Source organism: Eublepharis macularius, chromosome 12 (assembly GCF_028583425.1).
Source record: "Eublepharis macularius isolate TG4126 chromosome 12, MPM_Emac_v1.0, whole genome shotgun sequence".
Classification (NCBI taxonomy): domain Eukaryota; kingdom Metazoa; phylum Chordata; class Lepidosauria; order Squamata; family Eublepharidae; genus Eublepharis; species Eublepharis macularius.
Window position 1 is genome coordinate 49,141,637 of NC_072801.1, and position 19,650 is coordinate 49,161,286.

At 42.3% G+C, this 19,650-nt stretch overlaps 1 pseudogene; it reads right to left on the bottom strand.

The window, feature by feature from the left end:
- Positions 1 to 1,461: 1,461 nt before the first annotated feature.
- Positions 1,462 to 19,650, bottom strand: part of LOC129339124 (olfactory receptor 11A1-like) — a 45,801-nt pseudogene continuing 27,612 nt past the window's right edge.

Consider the following 19,650-nt stretch of genomic DNA (forward strand, 5'->3'; position numbering starts at 1 on the left):
TTACCTTGCAAGCTAAATTTCTCTACTACTTTCTGACCAGGCCATTTGGACAGTATTTGTCTTCACACACTGCAGACATTTACCAAGCAGTCAAGAAACATTTCTATATTTGTAATGACTGAATCCTTAAGAGCCATGAGCCTCTTCCCCTCAGCTCCATAAGATTATGGGGCAAAGGTTTATCTGTTCATCATATGAGGACAGGGTCCAGACTGCTTCCCTCCTGCCCAGCTTGATTTCTTTTGACACCAAGACCTAAGCCTCGTTCTCCATGACGGCACAGAAATCTTTTTAGGGCATTTGTTATCCCACTTGCCTCCTCAGTAGAGACCCAACGGGAACCCTGATTTAAACAAATTAAACAAACAAAAAATGCATTGGACCTAGCCAACTTTTCCACTAACTTCTGCCTAGTCTCCTTCTATACTACAGACTTCATCTCACATGGATCTGGGCCATGTAAATCCCATAATGTCCAGAATAGCATTTTTGAATGCCCAAAGGGGACCCTCCATTTTTCTCCACCAGAAACGCTGGTGGGATCCTAACACACCCAGGAAGGAAGGGAGGGAGGGAGGGAGAAAGAAAGAACAAATGAACCCTGGGCCCCCTGGTTTTGTCTGGGATCCACTGGGATCCATTATGGCCACAGGCTGAAATCTATGGGTTAAGAAAGTCAAGGGTAAACTTGCACCAAAAGACTCATCCCTCTGTCCATTCCCAGGCTTTCAGTACATGCAAAAGGAAGGAAAGAAATGCTCAGCCTAGATCTTAAGCAACTGTCAGTCATCATTTCACAATTCCCCTCCCTCTCTGAAGCCTATATACACACATATACACACTTGTGGTGAAAAATGGCTGCACATGCTTTCTCCTGCCAGGAATATAAAGAATCAGTATCAAAGATGCACTCAGGGGCCAACAGGAATAGGTTGCATTGATTGAGGGAGAAACACAATGGGTTGGATCCAGCAGACACCCCCATCCCTATCCCACATTGCTTATGCCCTTGCAGGTCTCATGGTCTCCGGCAAAGGCTTTTTGACAGACAACACAGATGGCCAACCTACCTTTTTAAACTTTGGAAACACTGATCCTCACAGTACAATTTTGGAGCAGAGTTACACACTTCTAAGTCCATTGAAGTCAATGGGCTTAGAAGGATGAGACTGCATACTATTGCACTGTTATAACATGGTAAAAATTAACATCCTCCCATGAATTAAAATAAGTATATTTTGGATATATGAATTGTCAGTATCCACTTAGTTATGAAAATTCTCAACCAATGCATCAAACCTTTATTGTTCACCCAATGCACATCAGTCCACAGCACATCAGAAAGGCATCCTTGCCTAATTCATGGTCAACAAAAAATAGCTCTGCCACAACTGTTAAGATAAAGCTGCTTTCTAAATTTCACAAAGGACGGGTCTCGTATCTGAGTTCATCAATGATACTTTAGGTCTTTGACTGCTGGATAAACTGAAAGGAAAGAGAAGGTTTCTGTTGAATCCTTGCAGCATTTGTCAATTTACTGCAAACTCTCCTGAAAGCTTTGTGTACTTCTTTGTTTCTCAAGCTGTAGATCAGAGGGTTGACCAAGGGTGTCACGACTGTATAGAACACAGAGAAGACTTTATTTAAGTCCCTCAGAGTTGGGGTATTTGGCAACATGTAGACAATCATTATTGTTCCAAAAAAAATGCAGACCACAATGAGATGCGAGGAGCAAGTGGAAAAGGCCTTTTGCCTCCCAACAGTGGATGGTATCTTCAAGATGGTGGTGATGATGCAAATATAGGACATCACTGTCAGGAAAAATGGTGTGGCTGCAAATATAAAGGCAAAGACAAAGGCAGACATTTCTATTGGGGTTGTGGCACTGCAGGAGAGTTTTGATACTGGGGTAAAGTCACAGAAGAAATGATCAATCTCATTGGGGCCACAGAAGTGCAACTTGGACATTTGGAAAGCCAGTACCCAAGTAGCCAGAAAAGCACTGATCCACGCTCCAGTCACTAGCTGGAAGCAAAATTTCATGTTCATGATAGTGCAGAGGTTTGCTGATTGCCAAATACCTGTCATAGGACATTGCTACTAGGAGACATGCTTCTGTAGTGGCCAATGAGCACAAGAAAAAAAACTGTGTAATACATCCACTCACTGAAATTGTTTTGTCCATAGTTATGAAACTGACCACCATCCTGGGAAGAATGTTTGTGGTGTAGCAAGTCTCCAGGAAGGACAAGTTCCCCAGGAAGAAATACATAGGAGTGTGAAGATGATGATCAGCCCCAACCAGTATCATTATAAAAAGGTTTCCAGTCACAGTCACAAGGTAGATCACCAGAAACACCAAAAAGAAAAAGATCTGCAGCTGAGGAAGATCCCCAAATCCAAGGAGGATGAATTCTATAATGGCTGTTAGATTTCGTTGATGCATTCTTGCTCTATTCATCAAGTTACTCAGACTGTAAAATATAATTGGGTGGATGAGATGGATGTGTGTAGGGTTTTTTATCAAGTAAAGAATTTAACTGAATTCAGTTGCAAGTATAGTAAGTGTGTGGGGCAGGTGTTTATGCAACATACACCCAGTAGGAGCTTGTGACGTTTGAAGTTTGTGCGGCCAATTTCTTTTGCTCATGCATGGGACTCATCACTGCAAGTTATTGACTTCCATGAACTTAGAATGGGGCATTTTTGCTAAAATTTCACTGGCAGTCACCTTCATGACAGAATGGGGTTTTCATCGCAGTACTCCCAGATTCTAATCTTACACTTTAACCACTGTACCAGGTGGGCTTTTGGAAGTAACATAAATGTGTGTTTTCATTATTTTTATTTTTTTGTTTAATTTGTAGTCCGCTCTCCCCTCACCCGGACTCAGAGGAGATGAACAATTTGTAAATTCATATAATAAAAACAATTAAGACTCTGGTAGTAATATAATTGTAGCAATAAAAACGTATTAAGACAGATGACCTTGCATTCTTTCTCTAACATCCTTAAGATCCATGGGGCAGGGTGACTGAGATCTAATAAATAAAGGCTGGGAGGGGCTGGTTGGATGTTTGGGGAGGAGGTGTACATGGATGAGGTTTGTTGGTAGCATGAATAAAGATGGACACCAAAATGCACTTCAGAAGCATAGGTCTTTCTTTACCTGCAACCAGTGGCTGTCTCCTTTAGATCAATTCATGTGTCAGCACAGACTTCTTGCATATTCCAGAACTTGGACACGTCCTTTCAGTTTTTGGGACCTCATGGTCTGTTCCTATGCAATTGCAAAACAGCAGACTGAAAGATGATTAGTTGTCTTTCTCTCACTTACTATCATACTACTGCTGTTTCCAAGCTATTTACAACTAGGGATAGGCATGATCCAAAATATTTTAACTATCCAGCGGATTGTGGATTGGCATGGACGATGATCCCGAATTAACGATCCATGCCGATCATCTCCCATTCCTGAGCTGTGGATCATGGATCATGGAAAACGCAGCGGAGGGGCGCCCCGCTGTTCCTAGCGATACAGGAATGGTGGGTCATGCCAAGCTCAACTGTACTCTCAGTCTCTCTCCCCAAAGGCTAGCAAGTGGCAAGCAAGAGCTCTGTCCCACTCCACTGCTGTGTTTGGCCGTCAGAGCTGCCTATCAGGGTTTGCAGGGATGAGATTGGAGTGCCCGTGGCTACAGAACACCCCCTTCCCCCTCCCTCCCCTGGGTGTCTTCTCCCAACTTGTGACGGCTTTGCTGCTCCGTGGTTGGAAGGAAGCCCTGCTGATCAAGGAAAGCTGGGCTTCCATTCGGGTTTCCAGGGTGACAGAAAAAGGACAGACAAGGCTCAGGCATTCCCCTGGCTCTGTTGCCAGGGGAACAGATTGCTGGCGCCTGAGTGTCTGGATCCCTGATCCGAGCCCGAACGCTCCAATCCAGGCCTCTCCCGATTGCTGGATTGTTTGCTTTGGCCGATGACGATCCGTCGGGTCACGATCATGCGATTGCCATTATCGTGGATTTTTTTTATCGTAATGCGGATCGTGTCCATCTCTATTTACAACCCTTCATCTACTCTCTGTCTCTTTCCAGGATACAACTGGAGGCCTCTGCTGCTTCTCCTAAGCAGTGTTTGCTTTGTGTAACTAGCCTGCTCAACCCAAAGGAAATCCTGGTGTTCACGCCTATCCCTTTGGAGGTGACCAGTTAGTCCCATGTTCCTCCTAGTGGGGCACTGGGTCTATTTCTAAAACTGCCCGTCATTCTCTGGAGTAGTGGGAAATGTTATGGAGGAGGCGCCCTTCCTACCAAGCAGCATCAAACAAATCTTTAGCTGTTTTAGAAGCATGTTGGGGGAAGGAGATAAGACTTAATTAGCAGTTAATATGCAGGCCAAAATAAACATAGTTGACAATAGTGCCATTTAGGTTTGGAGAGTTGAAGGAGTTGTCCAAAGAAATGTAGGTTGCCAACTCTCTAGCTGTAACCTGCTTTGAAAAGTTAAGTGCACAGTTGGATAAAGCAGATGAGCCATTTAACTAAGGGTCTCCCTAAGCATGCAAGTTTTTAAGGAGTTTGGTCCAGGTCCCCCAGACCCAACTTGGGTTTTCCACAGCCACACAGTAGCTGTGGGGAACGGCTGTTAAAAATTAAAGGAGACACAAAACATTATTTTTTTTACATTAAAACCATAAATAAATAGTTCAATCATCAAATCAATCCTAGACGGCAGTTCATTTTTCCCTCCCTCCCAAACCATTTTCCAAAAAAGTAAATAGGGGTGTCTTTATTTTTGCTTCTCCATACAAAGTATTCTGTGCATATGGAGCAATAAAAACGGCCGGGCGGGGGGGGGGGGCTTCCCTCATGCTATTTTAACACAGAGAAATGGCTTTCTTTTTAAGAGTCATTCCCCATAGCTGCTGTGTGGCTGTAGGAGCCCGAGTTGGGTTTGGGAAACCCAGAACCAACTCTTTAAAAACCTGCACCTTGAGAGAGACCCTAATAAAACCAAATTTACCTTTATGGTTATTCTGGATCCTCACAGGAGTGTTGCTTGACCAACTTACTAATTGTTGTGTTTCCAACTTTTCAAACAAAGGTCAAATCCACATTACTCATTCTAAGTCGCATGTTCCCCGCATTCCGCACGCAATCCCAAGTGCCGGTCACATTATCTCATTAAACAGACGCATTTCATTCGCATTTCTCCCGAATATGTGGTCACAGGTTTTCAACGGGAGTTTCACGGTGGCCGTGAACGGGCCAATGCGCAATTTACGTGTTTTTTGTAAAAACCACCCCCTTCCTGTCTCTCCGGCCATTCCGAGAGTTCCTATTGGCTGATTCAACTTGCAAGTGCTCCGTAGTCTGCAAAAGACTGTTTTTGACTTCATAGCATTGGATTTATTGATTATGCTGTTTCTGAATCAAATCTGGTATTTTGAAAAATCATTTTGGGGTGAATCCATCCTCAGAACGGACTCGCGAAACTTCCTTTTAAACTGTTTTTTATTTTTTTTATTTTATATTACTGTAATATCGAAATTACAAAATATTGAAATAATAACACTCCAAGGAAGTGAAACTTCAGTAAAATTCAGGCACTTAACTGTCCTGCATAGGAAATGCCCACGAAAGCTTCCCACATGCTTCCAGATTTCCAAAAAAGAAACAGGAGAGAGCCATCAGTGCTGTCAGTGGGGGAAAGAGAGGCATCATTATCTTCAATGATGTTTCTTTATAAAGCAAGATCGAAATAACGGAAAAGTGCGCTCAAAAAAATTTTAAAAAATGGGCGGGAAAAAAAGGTCCCGCCCAAAAAAGCGGTTTTTGAGCGGCCGTGTGACCGGAGGGACGCGCGAGAAAGACGGATTGGAAGCAGGAATGTGAACAAAGAGGAAAAAATCACGGATTGGAGGCAAACGGAAGATATCCGATAAACATGCGGGTAATGGGTGAATGTGGATTTGACCAAAAAAAAAAGTTGTATAGACCCCTTTGAAACTGGAGTTCACCTTTATCTTTCAAAAAGTACTTTTTCCTATTTTATGGATGGACTCTGCATATGGACAGACTCTTACACAATGAAAAAAAACCTTTTGATCTTCTTCCAAAGACCTGGCAGGATGAGATGGATAGAATAAAGGGGTGGGGAGGCTTAATAAAATAATGTTATAAATGAGGGGTGCCTGATAGTGGAAAGAGCACAGAATACCAAGAATAGATGACTCAGCATGGAAATTTGAGCATCCGGTTTTGGGCGGCAACTAGGGGAAATTATATCAATTGGATTGGAAATACATATCTCTCAGAAACCAGAGATTACTGCTGAACTATCTACCTAATTTACCTAAAGATCAGCAAATAATTGCCCTACATATGATTACAGCTGCCAGAATGGTTTTTGCCAGACAAGGGAAACAAAAGAATAATCCTAAATTACAAGATTGGTTATTGAAAATAAAGGAGCTCTATACCTTAGTGAAATTAACTGTGTATCAGAAAAATAGAGATATTTGCAGTATAGCTCTTTTATGGTCATGGAACTAGCAATTTTGTAACTGGAGGAGGTATTGATAGTTTGAGCCAGTGATGTGTGATTTTGTATATTGATGGAGATGAGACAGGAGGTTTTGGATTAGTGATAGGATTGGTGGATATGAGTGTTTTTATCTATATCCTGTATTCTCTTTTGAGTTTTGATTATGTATGTTGGTCCTTCATGTATGTTTATAGTTTGTTAATAAAATTAATTAAAATCTTTAAAAAAGGAAGAGCAAAGAGTAAATGATATGCTGCTGAACCAGAACATTCCTTGCAGAACTTTTTGGAGGAAGAATGGGAGATGACCTGATGGATAAAATAGAGATCTTCCAAGTCAAATAAGCCTGAATGGAGGAGAGAATTGAAAACACAGGAACAAAATGAATGGGCAGAGGGAATTTAGAGCTGATCTGTGCTCCTCTCATAACTTGGATACTGATGAAAATATCACCCCAGTGGCAAGTTTTCCATCTCCAATTTTAACATGGTGAGATAATCATGCAGGAATTTCTCCACTTCCACCAGAAGTCATCATAACATGGGGTAAGAGCAGGGAAAGTCACTAGGTGGTGCTCCAAACCACACTTTGAGTGCTGTTTTGCTTTCTGCTGGGACTCAATAGAAAACTAATCCTTAATTCTCTTTTGATGGAATCCATAGGGCAAGATCAACATATGATCAACAAGATCAAAAGGATAACTGTAGCAGTTTAAATCTAAGGACTGACTGCTTAATGTTAATAGTAAAGCAATGGGTACTTGGAGCAGAGACACAAAGAAAATACAATGGTAGGATGTGGAGAGAAAGAATCTAACTGCAGATGGATTCTTATTAGGAGGAAGAGGAAAGACATGACAGCAAGGAGATTAGAGAAAGAAAATCCAAAATCAGAATGACTATATAATATACTGAGAGCTTTACCATTCCTCATATCCTCACTGTTTCTGCATACTGATCTTTCCTTATGTTTTTTATGAGACAATGTCTCACTTTCCACCACTTGTATAGTTCTTAGTCTCATCAATATCTATCAACTTCTACTCTCAAGAAAAACAGAAGATGTGATCAGATTAAGGAAGGCAAAGTTACGAAAATGTTTGCAGGACTCCTATGGAACGTTGTAGAACCCATTGGTTTAAAAGCCCCTACACATTTTAAATTGTCTCCCATCTCTCGATACAATGACTTGTTGAGATTAGTTCAAGATATGGCTGACCTTTTTTAAAACCCACAGTGATTGCAGTGCCTTAGGTATGAATTGCTGCATACCAGGGGCTTGATCAACATTCAGTGGTTAATGAAGTCATCGCAGGCTGTAATAAATTTATTTATTTAAGACATTCCCCCCGACCTTTCCTCATGGTTCAAGGAGGCTTACAGTATTAGAGTTAAAGCTGATGGGCTGTTTTCAGCAACTTTGATGGCATGTTGGCCATAAACATACATTGATAGTAGTATAAACATATGTTCCATATTTCATATTCAATAGATTGTAATATTACCTTGGAATATTTGAAGTTTTGTTCCGGAAACAAAAGGAATTTTATGCAGAATTTTTTTGTTCTTGTTTCAGTGCTGAGAGGGAAATTTTGCTGCAGTTTGGTTTCCATGAATCCCTCTGAGGTTGCATCCCCTCTGCCCCTGTCCCCAAGAACATGAACAGTGTATTAGCTTCCTTCTACTGGAGTTTCATTGTGTTGACTTTTCATTCATGTAACCTTCACATTAATACCTGTAATACCTATAATCCTGTAATTAGAGGAGGTATTGATATTATAAACTGATGATGAGTGAGATTGCATATTGGTGGAGATGGAATAGCCGGTTATAGATTAGTGACATGGTCAGTAGATACCAGAGTTTTTATTTGTATCCTGTATTTTTGCCGTGTGTATGTTTCTTCTTTTGTAAATGTTTATAGTCTGTTAATAAATTTATTTTAAAAAAGAAGGAAGGAAGGAAGGAAGGAAGGAAGGAAGGAAGGAAGGAAGGAAGGAAGGAAGGAAGGAAGGAAGGAAGGAAGGAAGGAAGGAAGGAAGGAAGACACAAGGCTGAGCAAAACCAGGTGCAAAAAAGGCAGCTTCCTTTCACTGAACTAATTTAGTGTGCGTCTGGACTAGTTTGGAGAAAGGGACTGTAATCACATAGGTATGTGACTAGGGCACATGCATTCTATGATTAATAACAAGTAGGATGTCCAGATAGATGAACTCAGCATTCTAATCCTATTCCACCAATATTCCCCAGTTATTTTCAGGATATTACACATTTCCTGAGAAAGCTACAATTCACAGGAAATTTCCCAATGAATGCCATCCTGGATTCCATGAATATAGTAGAGATTCTGTACCACAACATTCTCCGAAATAGTGACCTACAAGCCATCAGAAATACTATTTGCCTTATCATTATAACTGGCTTCACCACTTTGTACTGACCCAATACTTCAGATTTGGGGACAATTTGAATTGCCAGTATTACAATTGTGTGTACTGGGCGCCTATCAGCCATGTACAGATTTTCCTGATATGTATGTTTTCCATGTTGTGTGAACAAGGGCAGCAAAACACATACTATATGTATACATCTGTGGTTTGCAAGACCCCTAGAATTTTATGGGTTTATCTTCATTTATACCAAGTTTACAACCTTGTATACATGAAGATAAACTCTGGAAATGATAAATATGTGTGTTGTCCTTGTTGGTAAATATGTGTGTTGCATGGTAAATATATTTTGTTGCCCCTCTTTACACAGCATAGTGGCCATGTGTATTTGGAAGATCACAAACGCATACAGATGGTAGGTTTCTACAACATGCTCTTATAACAGGTGAAAAAAGACTTCAGTATATTACAATAGGTACCAACAAGGGCTCCTGCAATATGTAGGCCAACTTTAATAATGCTATTTTTTAATTTTTTAATTCTCTCACTAAACAGTAACATGTCTCCTCTATTGAAAGTGAATCTCATGAAAGGTCCTAGATGAGACTACACCAATGGATCATCTATAAACTACCCATCTTTGATCTTGATGATTCTCACAGGTCTTGAGTGGTAGGCTTTTATTGGCTGCAGCCAGTCCCTTAATTTAAGACTCATCAGCAATAATGAATTTTCTAAACAGAGATATTAACACCTGGGCTAGAGCCCGCAAAAGTCCTGACATCAGCTCTTATTTCATTTGTTTACTGTAGATACTTAAAAGCCCGCTGGTCTCTCAAACATTTAGACCCACCGTAAATAACAGGTGAAAAGAAAAAGAAATTTAAAAACAAAGCCAAGAAGATAAATGCAGCAACAAAAAACATCTATTAAAGTGTTCCCTAACAACCACATATGTCCTCATATGTACTTAGACATGACTATTTCAGCCATGCAATCAGGCTCTCGTTCACCTGCTCATCCCATAACATTTCCTGCTTATCCTATAACATCTGTCAACATTGCATTTCTACAGTCTGCATAGAACAAAGTTGTCAGATTTTGTGCAAAATAATGAAGCAACACAGATTTGAAATATAGCCAGTAACATACAGAAACCAAAGCATGGATATTTTATTCTCCTAGGACATTCTTTTGCTGATATGTTCCTTTAACAAAGGAACTTCAAAGTTAGATTCCAGTGAGAAATTGTTGAATTAGAATTCATCAGTAGGTTTGACTGCATTAAAAAGACTTCACTGAGCTGAGTTCTCATAGTCGTTACATTATTTGTGGGGCAGCTCAAAGTATGGGGGAAGGCGACAAACACAAAGGCATCAGCTTGAGTCAAAAGCAGGGCCGGATCTAGCGTGTCGGCGCCTGTGGCAACCCTTGTTGGGACTCTCGCGCGCGCTCCCAACACGGTGTGATGACGTCATTTTGGTGACGTCATCACACGGGCGCTGGAGGCAGCGTGCGGGGCTGGGAAGCCGCCTGTGCCATTCGCTTCTCTGCAGGCAAATGGCGCGGGCGGCCTTGCAGCCCCCCGCACTGTCTTTCGTCTGGCCCATGGGACAGGGGGCAACCAGCTTGCCGCGCACCCCCTGTCCTGCAGGGCAGGCAAAAGGCAGCGCGGGGGGCTGTGAGGCTGCCTGTGCCATGCACCCACCCCGCAGGACAGGGGACAGCCGGCTGCCCTCTCTCCTGCAGGGCAAGTGAATGGTATGGGCAGCCGCGCTGCCCTTTGCCTGCCCTGCAGGACAGGGGGTGCGCAGCAAGCCGGCGGCCCCCTGTCCCACGGGGCAAGTGAAAGGCAGCATGGGGGGCTGCGAGGCTGCCCGCACATGCACCTGCCCCACAGGACAGGGGGTGGCCGGCTGTCCTCTCTCCTGCATGGCAAGTGAATGGCGTGGGCGGCCATGCTGCCCTTTGCCTGCCATGCAGGACAGGGGGTGTGCGGCAAGCCACCCGCCCCCTATCCTGCAGGGCAAGCGAAAGGCAGTGCGGCTGCCCATGCTGCCACCTGCGCACTCCAGCAGCTGGGAGCTGCTCTCAGCACCCCCTCCCTGGCAGCGCCGGGGTAGACTACCCCCTTGCCCCCCTCGATCCGGCCCTGGTCAAAAGACCACTACTTTATTGGTTACAGTGTTAGGATTATTGAGGCAGCATAGGGCATGGATCCAAGCATCAGCTGGCCTGCCTGCTAGCTGATGCCCCTTGCCCCCTCAGCCTGCCTGCTGAAGTGGGGATGGCAGGAATCCCAATTCCACATGGACATAAACCTCTGTTTTCCCTGTCATCTAGGAGGGGGCATTCTGAGCTGGGCTTGTCCCTGCCATGCCTTTCCCCAAGATCTCTTATGGTCATCTCCAACTGTGGGGAAACACAGGCTGTGTTTTCCTCCAAATAAGCCCTGCCCAATGCAAAAACTGCCTTACCTGAAGTTGTGACTAGAGATGGGTATGGACAGAAAAAAAAACCCTGAACATGATGTTCATTGTTCGTTGCCATCCACAAACAGGGACTCACAAACAACCATGAACGTGACCCTGTTCACGAACATGTTTCTACAACATGCTCTTATAACAGGTGAAAAGAGACTTCAGTATATTACAGTAGGTACCAACAAGGGCTCCTGCAATATGTAGGCCAACTTTAATAATGCTGTAAGGTACCAATAATAAAAAATAGCTTGGCCCCAGAGCCTGGCAGCAGCCCTGGAACGTGAAGAGGTAGCTCCATATCCCACCACATACAAAGAAAATTCAAGCTCCAATGCACTCTCCCTGTCTCTCTATCAAAATGCCAACAGTAGCTGTCTCTCCCTCTTCACTGTCTGTAAAGACTAGCCAGAGCTGGGAGCCCCCCTCCCCCATGGTCTTTGCTCTCTTGTAACAAATTTGGAGCTCCACACTTGGAAGGAAGACCTGCCTATCAAGCTAAATTGGGCTTAGGATTCGGTTTCGTTTTCTCAGCCATGTCGGACGCTCCTCTTCGCGGGTTCGAGAGGAAGCGCCCGAGCACCCTGTCCGGGTGGCTGATCTGCGAAGATTAGCCCCCAAAACTCCCAGTGAGGGAGGCTGGGTCCGGGACGCTGCGGGAAGAGCCCCCCGGAATCAATGCGGGGGGTTAATTGCCCATTTGTCGAGGCCGGCGGACGTGCGCGGCGCCTCGAGTGCTGCCGGGCCATGGAAAACGGCAAAGAGCAGAATTAGGCGAGAGCCTGCAAGTAAGCGAATCCCTTCTGTTACTACAAGCGTATGTGAAGGAGTGGTGGGATCTGAAGCTAAGAAGGCTCGTTCTTCCCCTTTGCTGAGTTTCAGAATCCGGCTGGCGGTTCCCCCCCCCCCCCTAAAATGGCAACAAAAAAACAAAGTCCTGCCCTGGGCAAGTCAGTTTCGGCTGCCCTAAAGGGAGAGCCGTTGGAGGAGGTAGTGCGGAGGGCGGTTGGTGAAGCTATAAAACCCTTTGTTGACAAGCTGAATGAAACAGATCAAAGGGTGGGCTTAATTGAGAGCGAAGTGAAAACCATTAAGGAAGCAGCGGGGGGGGCAGAGAAGTCTGCTCGGGAAAGTGCGTCACTCGTGAAGGCTACGAATAAAGAGCTTAAACTGGTGGAGAATCAGCTGATCGGGCTACAAGTGGAACGAACACAGACAATTTTGCACCTCCAGAATGTGAAAGAGGAGGAAAATGAGGATTTACGGGGTCTGGTCTCGGAACTATTGGCGACACCCGTGAGGGCAACTAAAGAAGAAGTAAAAAGCGCCATTTTGGAAGTCCGTCGGGCTACTTCAAAATATGCAATGAAGCGTCAGTTGCCTCGCGAGATCATCATCGATTTCTCATCTAAGAGGATCCGGGACACTATCCTATATAATTCATACAATGCGGATTTGGACTTTTTGGGTAATAAAGTTAAGATATTGAAAGACGTCCCATTTCTAGTTCGGAAAAGACGTTTTAAGTATAAAAAGTTCGCAGCTCTTCTGAGAGAACGTGGAATAAAGTACAAATGGTTATTTCCGGAAGGAATCTGGTTCAGTCACAAAGATCAAGCTTTCAAGTTATTATCAGAAGATGAACTAAGGGATTTTGAGGATAAAAATCCGGAATTTCAGTGCACCAAGCAAGACGAAAAGGAGAAGTCTGAGGGGGGGGGGAGGAAATGAGCACTGCGGCTGCAGCTGCTCAGAGAGAATTGTGTCCGGGACCCAGGAGGGGAAGAAAAATTTAATTTGAATTTAAATTGTAATTTGCATTTAGTAAGGTCAACCACTCCATCAATATAAAATAAAGCTTTAACTTTTGAATAATGGCAGTATGAAGGGAAAACATTTTGTGTAGCATAACTGTTGCATGTTGTAGTTGTTGTGGTTTTTTTCCTTCCTCCCCTTGTTCCCTTTCTTCCCTTTGTATTGTTAGTTAATGTAGTTAATAAAAAAAAAAGCTAAATTGGGCTTAGATTGGGGTTTCCAGGGCAACACCAGGAGTTCAGACAGAGTTCAGACAATCCCTGCCTACGTTGCCAAGGGAATTGATTGCAGGTGCCAGACTGTCTGGCTTGACGAACAGCAACGAACGAGGCTTGCAATGACCACCTGTTCATTTAGAATGGGGGCCACATGAACAGCTTGTTCTCGAACAGCAGACTGGGCTGTTCATGGCTTTTTTTTTGTTTGTATTGCTGTTCGTGCCCATCTCTAGCTGTGACAATACTAAAGGCCAACCCAACCCCCCAGTACTCTGAGCACCCATTTGTACGGCCTACAAACTTTGGCCCCCAGTAAGTTCTGGGACCAGAGCTTATCCTTAAAACTTCACAGTTTTTCACAGAATGGACAAGATCTGTATTTAAAAGATCAAGATCTGTATTCTCTTTTCCCTCTGCCAGCATCTTCTTTTGTTAACTGAAATTCCATTTTATGCATGAGACAAATGGGATTTAACCCCAAAGCCTATACTTCCATACATCTGCTGGTCTTTAAGTGGCCCAAGAAGAGAACCATATACAGGTCTCTTCTTGAATACAGAGAAGCATTGATCTGGCTAATGAAGATTTAGACAAATCAAATTATGACAAGGAGTATGATAAATACTATTAGTGAAAAAGAAAGGAGGAATCTCATTTGGCAACCTAAAATGCTGTCTTTAGTATCACAGGACCTACATGTGCAAAAACAGCAAGAGTTCAGTAGCACCTACAAGACTAACAAAATTTGTGAGTCACAAAAGCTCATACCCTATCACTAATTTTGTTAGGGCCAAGCTACAAGTGACGAATGACACTTGAAGGGCAAGTGTATTTTTCCCCATTCACTTGCCCTCCACTTGCGCTCCACTCAATCCACTTGCCATTCAAGTGTAATTCGTCACTTGTAGCTTGACCCTTAGTCTTATAGGTGCTACTGGATTCTTGCTCTTTTCTACTGCTACAGACAGAGTAACACAGCTACCCATCTTGATCTATCTACATGTACAAAGGACATATGGGATGGGGAATTGGGAAAGCATGAGTGAAAAAGCTGGCAATTGAGAGCATACATGGTCATATGGCGACTATATAGTACATTTGACAGTTGCTGGTGTTTTCTTTTTGAAAATGGAGATATTTTAACAGCATCTTGAAATATGTATTTATTTTACAAACAATTTTTGTACAGATATTTAGCTACCTTATTCAGATTACCAGTTTCATACTATTGCTGAGAGAGATTTTTTGCTGCCATACAACTAAACTGGTTAAATCCCAGTGGGTTTGAGTCAGTGTGTTTATGCAGATAATCATGTACAGAATTGGAACATATTGTTTCATATTCCATTGTTTCTTATGTAAATATCCCTGAAGATGCTCATACATGGATTAGATTAGCTCATTTTTTTCCTTCCAGAAACAAGCTTCACAAAGTAGATTAGAATGAAAGAGAGTGGCCATCCAATATTCCCATAACCTGAGTGGAGATTCAATCCCAGACTACTATATGACACCATCTTTCATATGGGTTAAAGTAACATAAATGGTTAATGAGTGATATATATTCAAAGTCATGCAGGTCTGGTCTAATTAGTGCCCTATTAAAAATCACTATAATCTATTAGCAATTTCATTTTTACAGTAAATGTATTTGCCCAAGAAAGGATGAGCACAGTTGGACAAAACAGTAGCTTGTATATGATTAATGGCTTTCTGTAAAACAATGTAAGGGTTGAAACTTCTTTGACAAAACGTACAAGAAAATTAAAAATAGAGCCACTTACCAATGATTTCTTCTTCTATTCCCTTGATCAATATGCGTTATCACAATTCGTGAATAGATAACAATGCAAATTCAGTCTATCCATCTCAGTTTTCAACTATTGCCTGTTTGATGGATCTTTTATCATTCTTGCTCACCTAAGTTATGACGTAAGTTAAAAAGCCCTATGGAACTGACCTTTCCATCATCGCAAATAAAATCCTCATTGAGATGTCATCTCTAAAGAATTCATTAACTTTCAATTGTCTCTAATTGTCTTGTGAAAATTATGCAGTTATGAGAAAGTAACCAATTATGAAAAGTTTCCTAAGGGCAATTACTTTTTTGGGTGCTCCACTCTTTCTATGGATTCATATTGCTAACCTACCAGAGTTCTCATAGCATTGAATCTCTAACAGAGATCTGTACAAGTAACTAAGCACAAATCAATGCAATTTGTCATCTATACTGTGTTCTGATCATCCCTTGGAAATATGTATCTGATTCAAATATGTATCTGATTCATCTATTTACGTAATACAATTTATTCACTGCCCTCCGCCCTTTAATGCCTTGTTATTTTTTCAATGAATACTAGACCAGCTAGATTTCCAGGGTATGAATTTTGAGGATCAGAGCTCACAAAGTCTTCAAGGTGCTACTGGACCCGAATCTTGCTCTTCTACTATAGACCAACTCCCACCTGAAACAATCTCTTTGTCTCTCTCTTTCTGTCATTGTCTTCCACCAGTGGGTGAAGATTTTGTTTTCTTTGACGCACCCCCAACAACTGTTATTGGCCCTCTTCCCTGTTCTTTGTGTTACGCATCTGTCTCTGTGTGTTTGTTTTTGTACTATTTTAAATGTTTTTAATTTAATTTTAAATTTTTAAAATGGTTTAATTTTTTGAAATGTTTTAATATTTGCTGCCTTGAGGACCCTATTTGAATAGAAAGATGGTATACAAATACTTTAAATAAATAAATCAATAATGGGGGAAATTCAGCGCATTAAAACAGAAAATGGTGTGCAAAATTCTTATAGGTTTGATTTGTAAAGGGGAGAAAGAAAACAGGGATATTTGAACTAGAAACAGAGTGGAATCCTTACTTTTGTTGCTGCCAGATATAGTCAGGTCAATACAAAGTCTGTGGGCAATAAAATTTTGAGTTGATTTGTCAAAAATGTTGTTTAGTTCCCTAAATTCACTGATTCCCTGAGTTATTAAATTGGTGCCTAAAAAAATCATGATCACTTGAACGTTACTTTGTTGTGAGCAGTCAGCCTGGCCTCTGCTGTTTTAATATTAGCTTATGATATAAAATCATTAGTTCCTTGAAATTGAATGTGCCTTAATTCACATTAGCAAACCAGCCAGCTGAGCAAAGTGTTACCAAATCCCACCTGAAAGAATGAGTCATGAATGAAATGTGAATGTAAATCGACTGGCATAATGATTGGCTCCTGCCTCCCCATGTTGTGGAATGTGCTAGCTTTGACAATAGCGGTAGTCATCATGAGTCACCACACTGAACGTTCCAAACTCCCCTCTTCCCATTGATTAAATCCTGTCCTACAATCGAGGGCCAACAATCAGCTCTAATAAGTTTGAAAATCTTCCTGGGAACATTTAATTAAAACTCTAAATTCATCAGCCAAGCTCTAGGAACATTTAATTAACTGCCATTTCTTTGTAAGGCACCAAGAGCAACCAATCTAAATCCTTTGTCACACCCTCACAGTGGCAATCAAGGTACTCAAACCTTTTGTCCATCTCATTAAGGTTTTTGTACTAACAGCTGGAATCACTCTCCAGCCCCAGGGCCTGATTTGCCCTAGAAGATCCTTAGCTCTGCCCCAATCAAATAGAATAGTGTGGTGGGCACCTACTTTGAATCTTATCACTGCTCCCTCAGATTTCTCTCTGAGCCTTCTGCCCTGGCTGAGGACACTGGACATTAGAATCCCTCTTCCTCCATGGAGTACTCTACTCCTCTGATGGTAACTATCTCCCGAACCCCTCAATCTATTCCAAACTCTGGCTAATTTCTTATGACTCTGTGTGCTTGTGAAAACTATTTATTTGCCTCTTGTGTGTGAGTTTTCCCCTTTAATAAAAACTAATCTTTGCTTTCAAAGAACACCCGTCTCATCAGTTTCCTTAGGAAGGGGATCCTGTAAAAATTGGTGGAGGATCTCATTTGTTATCCCTCTCATTAGTTTTCTCCTTGCTGCTAATTCCCCCTATTCTCAAGGAGACCAATTCGAGTAACACTGTGACAAATGACACACATGAGATCAGAAGTCAGGGCACTCAACTGCTCAGCCTATAGGGGATGGCTGTGGGAAGCCATAATAGAGACTTCCAACTTTCCCCTCACAGGCATTTGCTGTATGCGGTTGGCCCACCATCCTTCACTAGGACGAACATGGGACTGACTGGTCACTTTCAAACAGAACAGGAAGACTAACTTTAGACAATGCACAGTTTTTTAAGGCATTAGTCAGCTGCCAGAGTATTTCTTTCTCATGGATGTATGAATGTAAGATACCCACAGCTAAGCTGCTGTTTGGTAGAACAAATATGATGGGCTAGATCCAGAGGAAAATTTCTGCTGAGGGTCATGTTCTGCCAGTTCCCCTCCACTTGCTGTAGACTTCTGGATGCTGGTTTATATTCTTTGTGGAGGTCCCCTGGGCCCCACATTTAAGGGGTCATTTTGGGCTGCAGTGGGAGAGGGAGGAAAAGGCCTGTTTTGTGAATAGAAATCTCTTCTACCCATCAACAAAGATTTTCCATATGATCCAAGCCAAGGGTTTTCCCAATATCTTTGAAATTACTTAATTCCTCATTGACCACACGTCTCAGATTGCTTGCAATGTATTAAAGGCAAGGGTAATGAGACAAGTATGTTGACTTCACTTTGTAGTTATGTACCTGTAGATGCCATCACTATGAATCTAAAATTGTGGAAAGCCTCTCTTCAGATCAATATGGAACAGCTGAGGTTCCAGACTCTGGATCTGAGTCATACTTGGAAAATCCCTTTAATTGTGAACAAGGTATAAGGGAGTGAAAATTTCAACTAGTATATGAGTGCTGGATTCCTCTTGTGCACCCCCTCCCCCTCAGTCACCTCCATAGGGACATGCGTAAACACCAGGATTTCCTTTGGGTCTAGCAGGCTAGTTACACAAAGAAAACACTGCTTAGGAGACATGGCAGAGGCCTCCAGTTGTATCCTGGAAAGAGACAGAGAGCAGATATAGGGCAATAAATAGCTTGGGATTTGCAGTAGTATGATAGTGAGATATGGACAGCTCATTTTTCAGTCTGCTGTTTTGCAAATGCATAGGAACAGAGCCTGAAGTCCCAGAAACTGGAAGGACATGCCCAAGGTCTGGAGTGTGTGACAAGTCTGTGATGACAAATGAATGGATTTAAATGAAACAGCCACTGGTTGCAGGTAAAAAAAAGACCTTTACTTTTGAAGTGCATTTTCCATTTCTATCCTTATTCATGCTTTTACAAAATATTCATTCACACTAGTCGCAAACATCATCCATGTATACCTTCCCCCCACAAACATTTATACTACTTCCGATAGCCCAGCTGGTGCAGTGGTTAGAATGTTAGACTAGAATCTGGGAGTCCTAGGATGAAAGCCCCATTCTGCCATGAAGCTCACTAGCAGTGAAATCTTAGCAAAAGTGGACCATTCTAAGTCCATGGAAGTCATTAACTGTTGCAGTGATGTGTCCTGTGCATGAGCAAAAGAAATTGGCCGCACAAACTTCAAACGTCACAAGCTCCTACTGGGTGTATGTTGCATAAACACCTGCCCCACACACTTACTATACTTGCAACTGAATTCAGTTAACTTCTTTGCTTGATAAAAAACCCTACACACATCCATCTCACCCACCCAATTATATTTTACAGTCTGAGTAACTTGATGAATAGAGCAAGAATGCATCAACGAAATCTAACAGCCATTATAGAATTCATCCTCCTTGGATTTGGGGATTTCCCTCAGCTGCAGATCTTTTTCTTTTTGGTGTTTCTGGTGATCTACCTTGTGACTGTGACTGGAAACCTTCTTATAATGATGCTGGTTGGGGCTGATCAGCACCTTCACACTCCTATGTATTTCTTCCTGGGGAACTTGTCCTTCTTGGAGACTTGCTACACCACAACCATTCTGCCCCGGATGGTGGCCAGTTTCCTAACTATGGACAAAGCGATTTCAGTGAGTGGATGTATTACCCAGTTTTTTTTCTTTGGCTTTTTGGCCTCTACAGAAACATGTCTCCTGGCAGCAATGTCCTATGACCGGTATTTGGCAATCTGCAAACCTTTGCACTATGCTGTTGTCATGAACATGAAATTCTGCTTCCAGATAGTGACTGGAGCATGGATCAGTTCCTTTCTGGCTTCTT